Here is a 10747-nt window from a genome sequence, read left to right as displayed (position 1 = left end):
ACACGAGCTCCCCAAGCTTCCTGTTTACCTAGATTTCTGCTGTTTCTCAAGTCTGGTGGGGAGATGAGGGTGTGGAGCATTGCACATTCAGTAGATCTGTGTCACAACTGAGGAACCTGCAGCTCGGAAAACCCTCAGTCTTGAAGGGAGCTGTTAGTGGACCTGCCTAATGTTTCCCTGAAAGAAAAATTGCTTTACCACTCTGGTCAATAAACAAATATGTCATCTGGCCTGGAGAGCGACATTAGCTATGCAAACAAAACAGAGATGTCAAAGCCTCTTGCTCAGAAGATGTGCAGAGCACATATAAGAGGTTACTAAAGATCACCAACTGAGCCAGGCATGGTGGTACAGCCACTCAGGAGGCTGAGGCAGGAAGCTTGCAAGTTTGAGATAAGCCTCAGCAACTTAGCAAGACTCTCTCTCTCTCTCTCTCTCTCTCTCTTTCTGTATGAATGTGTGTGTGTGTGTGTGTGTGTGTATATATATATATATATATATATATATATATATATATATATATAAACAATTAAAGTGCTGAGTTCTTAACTAGTACAAAAATATGGTATAAACACATTAGTTAATATTTGGTAGACAGGTAAATATACCCTCAGGTGATATCAAAGAAATTACTCTTCTTGAATACTGGCAGAACCTATGACTTAGTTTTAACTAATAAGATATGCCAAGGGTGATAAGATGCCTCTGCTGTGATTAGGTTGTCTGTCTGTCTGTCTGTGCCGCAGTCCGGCTGCAGCAGAATAACCTGGGGGTGACGAATAACTTGTGTAGATTGATGCAGCAGGAGTGGAAGCCGTTTATTGTAGGACAGGAGTGGTATTTATACATTTTACACAGCTTATCTAATTAGCATAAAATAGATACAGCAGTCAACCAATAAGGAATCTCCACACTTAATGGCTCGCTTTTGTTACTTCATAAACCACTCCCTCTGGCATTTTGCCAGGCACCATCCAGACTTGTTTACAGACTCTAACATTTTTCTGGCAAAATACCAGGTGCCATCCTGACTTGTTTACAGACCTTAACAGTCTGTCTGTCTATCTATCTATCTCTTAGCAGACCTACAATATATAGAAGGTCATATTAACAGATGAAGTTTAAAACCTGCTACCTTAAGGAAGCAAACTGCCTTTAGAAAGATTCATTATGGGTGGTCTCTAAGACCTCAGGGTAGATTCCATCGAACAACCAAATCTAGGGCCCCACTCATACAGCCTCACCAGGTGCGGTGAGCCAAGCCTGTAATCCCAGCTACTCAGGAAGCTGAGGCTGGAGGAGCACAAATTTGAGGCCGGCTTCAGCAATTCAGTGAGACCTTCAGCAACCTAGTGAGAACTTGTCTCAAAATACAAAATATGAAAAGGATCGGCGATGTGGCTCAGTGGTAAAGTAACTCTGGATTCAATCTCCAGTACCAAATAACAACAACAACAACAAAAAGCATAGAACCTCAAGGAAGAGAATTCTGCCAAAACCTGAATGAGAATGATGTAGATTGTAAATTGACAGTCCAGATGAGACTATGGTTCATCCAAGATCTCCCCCCGCCCCCGCCCCAGTACTGGGGATTGAACCCAGAAGTGCTTAACCACTGAACCACATTGTAGCCCTTTTTGTATTTTATTTAGAGACAAGATCTCACTAAGTTGCTTAGGACCTCCATAAGTTGCTGAGGCTGGCTTTGGACTCATGATCGTTCTGCCCTCAGCCTCCTGACCCCTGGGGATTACAGGTGTGTGCCACTATGCCCAGCTCAGCCAAGATCGTGAAACCTTGAGCAGAGGACCCAGTTGAGCTGTGCACAGACTCTTGACCCAGAGAAACTGGGTTAGTAAATTGTGCCGCCTTAAGATGTTAAATTTGGAGTAATTTGTTATTCAAAAATAGAAAATTAGCCAAGTTCAGTGGCACACGCCTGTAATCCCAGTAGTTTGTGAGGCTGAGGCAGGACTATTGCAAGCTCAAAGCCAGCCTCAAAAATTAGCAAGGTCCTAAGCAATTTAGCAAGATCTTGTCTCTAAATAAAAAATTTAAAAAGGGCTGGAGATGTAGCTCAGTGGTTAAGTGGCCCTGGGTTCAACCCCTGGTACCAAAAAAAGAAAGAAAGAAAATAGAAAATTAATACAATAGCTCAGCAGAGAATAGCATTTAATCTCTTTTATCCCAATAAAATTGAAACCAGATCATCTTGAAATTTATCCTGTACACTAATTCACCTTGGCCTAGAAGCTTAGGCATATCTTACTTAGATCATTCCTCAGATTTTCTAAATTATTTCTATCAACAAATCTGGTTATTTGTTTATTTTACTTCATAGTCATTCCACCCAGAATAAAGCCTTCAGTTGATTCCCCATTTCCTTTGTTGAAACCACATCAATTATTCCAATTCACAGTCTCTCCTTACTGAGTCTATAATTAGTATGTTAGAATAAAACTCAGCATTTAATTGTTCTTATTGTATTGTTCCTTCAGCATAATTATAGGTCCTCTGTTTTACAGACTCCTTTTATTTTTATTTTTAATTAACACACAGTAATATTTACGGGCCACATCTTTATACCCTGGATACTGCAGAATTGCTCAGTGTAAAATTGCCTCCCTCCTCCTGTTCTACCTAGCTGTTTTAACTCAGCCTCAAAACCCAAGACAGAGTTATTAGTGGGAGTGTGGGGGCGGGGGGGAGGGAAAAAAAAAAAAACCTCTAGGAGAAAAATGAGGTCAAAATTGCTTTCTGGGTTAGTTCTATTTTCAGTCACTGTTTGGCATAATTCATCCTCATGTCAGAGGGTACATCCATTTGAATACTCAGCATCAGCCTTTATGTATAAATTAAATCAGAGTTTTAACATAGTTGCTCCAAAAGGAATAATGAAATGGGTAACTGGATGATCATAAAAATGAGGAGGAAAGAAACAACAACGATACTTCTAAAACCACAGACATTGTAAATAAGTAAACATGTGTCTGATGATGGGATGCTGATAAATCTAGGTTACGATCTCATTAGGCCAGTCACTTCTCATCCCTAAAATTCTCTGTGGTGGCAAGCAGCCAATGTGCTTGGGATTATGTATGGTAAAACCCTGCATCATAAACCTCTTGTGTTTCACCTCAAACTGGAATGTATCTGTCAAGGAAGAATAGCAGATAGTGTTGGGTTTGGCTTTCTGCTTTAAAAAAGAACTAATTAAGCTAAAAAGATGAATAATGATTGTTCACTCCCAATAACTTTGCTTGTTTACTACAGTAACTAGAAGAGGACAAAAGCCAAACATCTGTAAGAACTCATTCAATAAAAAAAAAAAAAACAAGGTGATATAGGGATATTTTTTGGACCATCCATGGTTGAGAATCTCTCTTTCAGAAATGCAATCTAAAATGTCTGCTCTTCTCCTATTTACATGACTGAGGATTTTCAGAACTGTATAAATATTGAACCAATCCTCCCAATCCTCCTGTCATTCAGCTTTGAACCAGAAGCTACTTACTGCTTCCTTTTGGCATTAACAGATTTTTGGCTGGCATGGTGGCTCATGCCTGTAATCCCAGTGACTCAGGAAGCTGAGGCAGAAGGATGACATATTTGAGGCCAGCCTAGGTAACTTGATGAGATCCTGTCTCAAAATAGAAAATAAAAAGGACTGAGGATGTAGCTCAGTAGTAAAGCAGTCGTGTGTTCAATCATCAGTAGCGAAAAGAAAAAAGAAAAAGAAAAAGGAAAGAAAAAAATTAACTCATTTGTATAACTTCCTTTTAAAGATAACTGTGGTAAATTAACGGTTATAATTCCAAATCACAAAACCTAAGGATAGAGATAGTGATAATATATTAATGACATAAGTGTATCTTTTGTTACATACATTTCTTTATATCGAACATCTTGCTTTTGAAACATTACTTGAATTTCAGTTTCTGAGTTGGTTGTGTGAATGAAGTGCTGGGATTGAACTCAGGGCTTCCCACATGCTAAACACATGTTCTACCATTGAAGTGCTCTTCCCACCCCATACCCAGCCCTTAGCCATGTTTTGGTTGATAATGACTTGGTACTGATAACTACTCTCCAATATATAGAATTTCAAAACAGTACACAAATTACCAAACTCCTTAGGAAGTTTAAAGTATTTAAGGTATTAAATAATAACTTTTAATGCCTGGCTCATGCTTAGTGCCCAATGCGTACTTGGAGAATTAGCAATAGCAAAACAAGTAAATATGGACAAGTTGGCTTGTAATACATGTTCTCAGTTTTGTTTGCTTGTTTTTCTCTTGTTAATTTTCCTAATATAGACTAAGCACTAAATATAATCAAGGCACTAAGGAATTTTTTAATGGAGGTTTTATAGGTTGAAGGGTAATGACACAGAGAGAAATATATGTGAAAAAATAAGGAGTAACTGAATTTTTTTTTTTTTTTTCTGATGCTGGGAATTGAACCCAGGGCCTCATACATGCTCGCCAAGTGCTCTACTACTGAGTTACACCCCCAACACTTTTTATTTTATTTTTGAGACAGAGTCTCATTAGATTGCCCAGGCTAACCTTGAACTTCAAATCCTCTTGCTTCAGCCTCCTGAGTGGCTGGGATTATAAGCATGTGCCACCACACTTGATTTAGAAATGATCTTTTTGGGTGCAGGCTGGGGCTGGGGCTTATTGGTTGAATGCTAGCCTAACATATGTGAGGCACTGGGTTCAATCCTTAGCACCACATAAAAAAATAAATAAATAAAATAAAGCTATTGTGTAAAACAAACAAACAACAACAACAACAACAACAAAAAATAGAAAAACCAGTGCCAGTTATGATTGCAGATGCCTATGATCCCAGCTACTTGGGAAGCTAAAGCAAGAGGATTTCAAACTCAAGGCCAGTCAGCCAGGCACAGTGGTACACACCTGTAATCCTAGCAACTCAGAAGGCTGAAGCAGGAAGATCTCAAGTTCAAAACCAGCCTCAGCAATTTAGCAAGGCCCTAAGCAATTGAGCAAGACCCTGTCTCAAAAAATAAAAATTAAAAAAAGGTCAAGGATGTGGCTCAGTGGTTAAGTACCCCCTTGGTTCAATCCCTTGCACAAAAAAAAAAAAAAAAAAAAAAGGCTGGGGTGGGGAGGGCTGGGAGGATCTAGCTCAGTGCAAGAGTGCCCCTGCATTCAATCCCCCAAAATAATAAATCAAAAAATAATAAGTAAATAAAGTCTGGCTCCATGGAAGAGTACTTGCCTACCATGCCTGAGTCCTGAGTTCCATCCCCCAAACCACCCAAAATAATATAAATACAGTGTTTTGTTTTCTTCTCCTTCTACTTTTTGTTATACTGGGATCAAGCCCAGGACCTCCACATTCCTAGACAAGCACTCTACCACTGAGCTACATCTACAACCCTAAGAAATATAAGTATAAAAAAATGATGAAAAATAAAAAGCAACAGATTGTTTAATGCAAATATTATTATATTTGATGAATTTCAACATGTAGCTTTAAAACGGAAGACAACAATACTACAAAGTATGGATGGGACAAGAGGGAATATACTGTCACATGTTTCTTACAATTTACAACTTGGTATAAATTACATATTAATTCAATTAATTGTGTGTGTGCAGTGCTGAGATTGAACCTAGGGCCTCCCACAGGCTAAGCACATATTCTACCACTGATGTGTGGGACCTAGAGATGTAGCGCCATGATAAAGTGCTTACCTAGTATACATGAAGTCCTGGGTTTAATCCCAAGCACTGCAGAGAAAAAGGTGACGAGTCCTGAGTATGTAATGCAAATCATGAGCAAGATTAAAAAAATAAAATAGAAAGAAGTACTTAAGACGCTGGAAAGAGGGCTGGGGATATGGCTTAGTTGGTAGAGTGCTCACCTTGCATGCACCAAGCCCTGGGGTTCGATCTCTAGCACCACAAAAAAAAAAAAAAAAAAAAAAAAAGAAGAAGAAGAAGAAGACGACGAAGAAGCTGGAAAAGAATAGGGGTGGTAGGGCAGGCCCATAATCTCAGCCACTCAGAAGGCTGAGGCAGGAGAATCACATATTGGAGGCCAGATTCAGCAGTTTAGCAAGATCCTGTCTCAAAATAAAAAATTAAAAAGGACTGGGGTTGTAGCTCAAAGGTAAAGTGCACCTGGATTCAATCTCCAAGACCAAAAAGAAAAAGAGACAAAATTAACAGAAAGGAAAAATGAACAAATCCATAATATTAATTACAGATTTTAACACTTATCTCTCAGCAATTTATAGAATAATTGCATAAAAAATCAATAAGGATTAAGAGATTTGTATTTGAATCTCAATCACCTTGACCTAATTGATTTTTATAGAACATTATACCCAATAATTTTAGATTACACATTATTTCCAGGAACGCATGAGAAGTTCACAAATATAAACTGTACAGGGTCCTTACAGCAAAGGTTATCAAATTTTTAAGGATTGGAATCTTAAAGAATAAGTTTTCTAAACATGGCTGTATTACATTAGGAATAAATAACAATGTAATAACTAAACAACTCCCTAACATTTGGAAATTAAACAAAAAATGCAAGGGAAACTAAGCTGAAAGATAATGAAAATACAACTACATATGTAATATGCAGTTGAACAAGACTTAAAAGAAAATTCAGATTTAAATCTCATATTAAATATTTTTAAATTGAGTAAACTATTTTAAGAAGCTAGAGAGCCAGGCATGGTGGTGCATGCCTGTATGCCCAGAAACTTGAGAGGCTGATGCAAGAGGATCACAAGTTCAAAGCCAGCCTCAGAAATTTGGCAAGACCCAATCTCAAAGAAAAAATTTAAAAAGCTGAGGATGTAGCTTAGTGGTAAAGTGCCCCTGAGTAAGTAAATAAATAAAATGCATTCCTGGGTTCAACTCCAGTACCCACTCTCCCACCACCGCCAGAAAAAGAAAGGGGAAAAGAATTAAGTGCTAAAAATCAGGCACAGTGCCACATGCCTATAAACCCAGCGATTTGGGAAGCTGTGGGCAGGAGGATCAAAAGTTTGAGGCCAACCTCAGGAACTTAGTTAGAACCTGTTTCAAAATAAAAAGAGATTGGGATATAACTCAGTGATGGAACCCCCCTGGGCTCAGTCCCCAGTTCTATACATATGCACACATATACATACACACAAGAAGCAGCTAGAGAAAGAAGACAAATTAAAACCAAAGTTAAGTAGAAAGCCCTGAGAGTAGAAATGAGTAAAATGTTAAATAGATAAACAATAAGAAGACCAAAAGTAATGGTAATAAATGGTAATGGTAATAAAATCTTTAGAAATAATAATAAAATAGGTAAATCCTTTGAAAGATTAAGAAAAAGAGAGCAAATATACATTGGATTATCAATATCATGAATAAAAAGAGGGGCTATATATATAATAATGTCAAAATAAAAAGGGCTGGGTGTGTAGTTCAATGGCAGAGCACCCTAGGTTCTATCTCCGGTACTTAAAAAAAATAATAAAAATTAAATATATATGTGTGTGCAAGAATATATGTGTGTAAGAGTCTGTGTTTTGTTTTGTTTTGTTTTCTCTTTGGTAGTGGGGGTTGAATCCAGGGGTATTTTACCACTGAGCTACATCCCTAGCCCTTTTTATTTATTATTTTGAGATACGATCTCACTAAGTTGCTGAGGTTTCTTACTAAGCTGCCCATGCTGGCCTCAGAACTTACCATCCTCCTACCTCAGCTTCCTGAGTCACTGAGATTAGAGACATGTGCCATCATGCCTGACACACACACACACATACAAACATACATACATATGCATATGTATGTATGTTTGTATGTGTATGTGTGTGTGTGTGTTTCCCCTGAGGCAAACCTTTTGACCCAGTTTGAAAAAAATATTATTCCTATATTTTGACCTGAAGCTCTTTTGAAATTATTTGTGTCTCGTCCTGCAAGAGCTCTTTATTGTCACCTGAACTGTTGCTTAATTTTCTTAATAGCCACTCCTTAGTGTACATTTTTGTCTCCTGGTATGTGCCAGTCACCTTTCCCAGGTACTGGAAACGTAAAGTAAATAAGACTTAGTTAAAGGCTCATTGTGAAATCTTGAAAGAATTTTCTATTGTCAGAACAACTGGAAAGGAAGCCCTATGAAGTGGAGAGCCAGCTCTCATGCATCTTTTGATTCCTCAAGAGTCCAAACAGAGTCTGGGCGCACACCTGTAATCCCAGCGGCTTGGGAGGCAGAAGCAAGAGGACTGTGAGTTCAAAGCCAGCCTCAGCAAAAGTGAGGCACTAAACATCTCAGTGAGACCCTATCTCTAATAAAATACAAAATAGGGCTGGGATGTGGCTCAGTGGTCGAGTGACCCTGAGTTCAATCCCTGGTACCCCCCCACCAAAAAAAAGCAGTCCAAACAGAGTGTGTTTACAAAGTAGACACTCAATGTTCAATAATTGATTAGACTTGAAAGGTAATGTTTTATTCTCTCAGTTAATCTTGGTAGTCCCACCTGATGGGAAAGAAACACACCACTCTATTTCTGTTTTTTGCTTTCGAGTAAAAAAGTGGTGAGTCTGTTTATGTTGGCAGTTGTGGTGAAGGGGAGGCTGTTTGGTGATGGCGACAGGTATGACAGCCACTGTGGTCATTTGGAAGCAAACAAATCATAAAGCTGACCTAGCTGGGCGCAGATCCTTAAGAGTCAGCATCACAGATGGATAGCTATTTAAGGGTCAGCAGTGATGGATAGGATTTGCTCAAAATAGCACAATACATTCAGCTCCCGGGAACAATGAACATTTATCACTGATGATTAATCCTTTCATGAGTCCATTTTAAGGCTAACAGGACTCTTGCCTTCCTTTTTCTTGTGTGTCAGGCTACCACCCTGCTCACTCAGGAAGTGCTCACCTGCAGGTGTGCTGTCATAGCTCTGGGTATTTAATCATGGGACCATGTGGTGGCTCAGGCCCAGCTCCTAAGACTGACCTACAGGCCATGTGCAGCATGTGCCAGGCCTTATCATTTCCCCTGTAGAAACGCTCTTTTATTTACACCGTAAGATGGCACCTACTAGAGAATTCAGCATAATCCCTGAAAGGGATTAGACATTAGCACAATTTATTATCTCTCTCTCTCTCTTTTTTTTTTGGAACAGGGATTACGGTCAGGGGTGCTTAACCTCTGAGCCACATCCCCAGCCCTTTTTTATATTTTATTTAGAGACAGAGTCTTGCTGAGTTGCTTAGGGCCTCACTGTTCGCTGAGACTGGCTTTGAACTCAAGATCCTTCTGCCTCAGCCTCCTGAGCCTCTAGGATTACAGGCATGTGCCACCGCTTCTGGCTTCTTATTTCATATTTTTTGGTACCAGGAATTGAACTCAGAGTGCTTAACTCTAGCCACATCTTCAGCCTTTTATGTGTGTGTGTGTGTGTGTGTGTGTGTGTGTGTGATTGTGTGTGTATACTTTTTTTTTTTTTTTTTGGAAACAAGGTCTCACTGAGTTGCTTAGGTTCTCACTAAATTGCTGAGGCTGGCTTTGAATTTATGATCCTCCGACCTCAGCCTCCTGAGCCACTGGGATTACAGGTGTGTGCCACTGCACCGGACTGACATTGGCATATTTTAAAGCTATAAATTAGCATATTAATTATCAAAGAGAAAAGCCCTCAGGAAGAATAAACTTATGTAGCACTGATAACTTTTAAAATACACTGCACAAATTCTAACTGTCCAAGAGGGTAGGTAAAAATGTGGTGGCCTTGAGAATAGGACCCCCAAAAAAGAAGAGCTATTTTACAATTATGCTTCTCTGCGTGTTTAATTGTTCTTGTGTGTGCTGCTCCCTGACTGTGATATCCCCTTCAGAGCAGAAACCAGGTTCTATACACCTTGGCCTCCCAACTGTGCAATTCAAAGTGTGCTTCACAGACCAACGTCATTGTTATCACCTGGGAGCTTACTAAATATGAAGAATCACAGGCTCCACCCAAAACCCATTGAGTGTATGTCAGAATCTGCAACTTAAGTAAGTTTTTTCCAAGTGATTTAAATAAATAGGAAAATTTAAGGAACACTACAGCAGTGAGCATAGTACCTTATGCAACACAAGACTCAGTACAAGGCTGGGATGCAGCTCACCGGAAGAACATACAGTCTCCATACAGGAGCCCCTGGATGGGGTCCCAGTACAGGGAGGGAGCAGGACTCCACAAGTGGTACATGCCTATAATCCCAGCTACTCAAGGGCCCGAACTGCAGGAACCTCAAGGTCAAGGTCACCCAGGGCAACTTAGTGAGACCCTATTTCTTTCTTTTTTTTTTTTAAAGAAAGAGTGAGAGAGAGTGAGAAAGAGGGAGAGAGAGAGAGAATTTTTTAATATTTATTCTTTAGTATTTGGCGGACACAACATCTTTGTCTGTATGTGGTGCTGAGGATCGAACCCGGGCGGCACGCATGCCAGGCGAGCGCGCTACCGCTTGAGCCACATCCCCAGACCGAGACCCTATTTCAAAACAAAAAAAGGGCTGAGAATGTAGCTCAGTGGTAAACCACCCCTGATTTCACCATCACCTACACAAAAACATGCATGTAGATACAGAGAGAGGAAGATTTGGAGTGTGCTTGTGTGCAAAGGATAGTGGGATAGAGAGGGAAGCTAAATCCTTATCTTTCGTAGTAGAAAGATGACAAATCTAAAATGCAAAATTAAGGAGCGATTCAAGCATATTTTAGCAATACAGTGACT

Source organism: Callospermophilus lateralis, chromosome 10, assembly GCF_048772815.1.
Source record: "Callospermophilus lateralis isolate mCalLat2 chromosome 10, mCalLat2.hap1, whole genome shotgun sequence".
Classification (NCBI taxonomy): Eukaryota; Metazoa; Chordata; class Mammalia; order Rodentia; family Sciuridae; genus Callospermophilus; species Callospermophilus lateralis.
Note: the sequence above shows the minus strand (reverse complement) of the source record.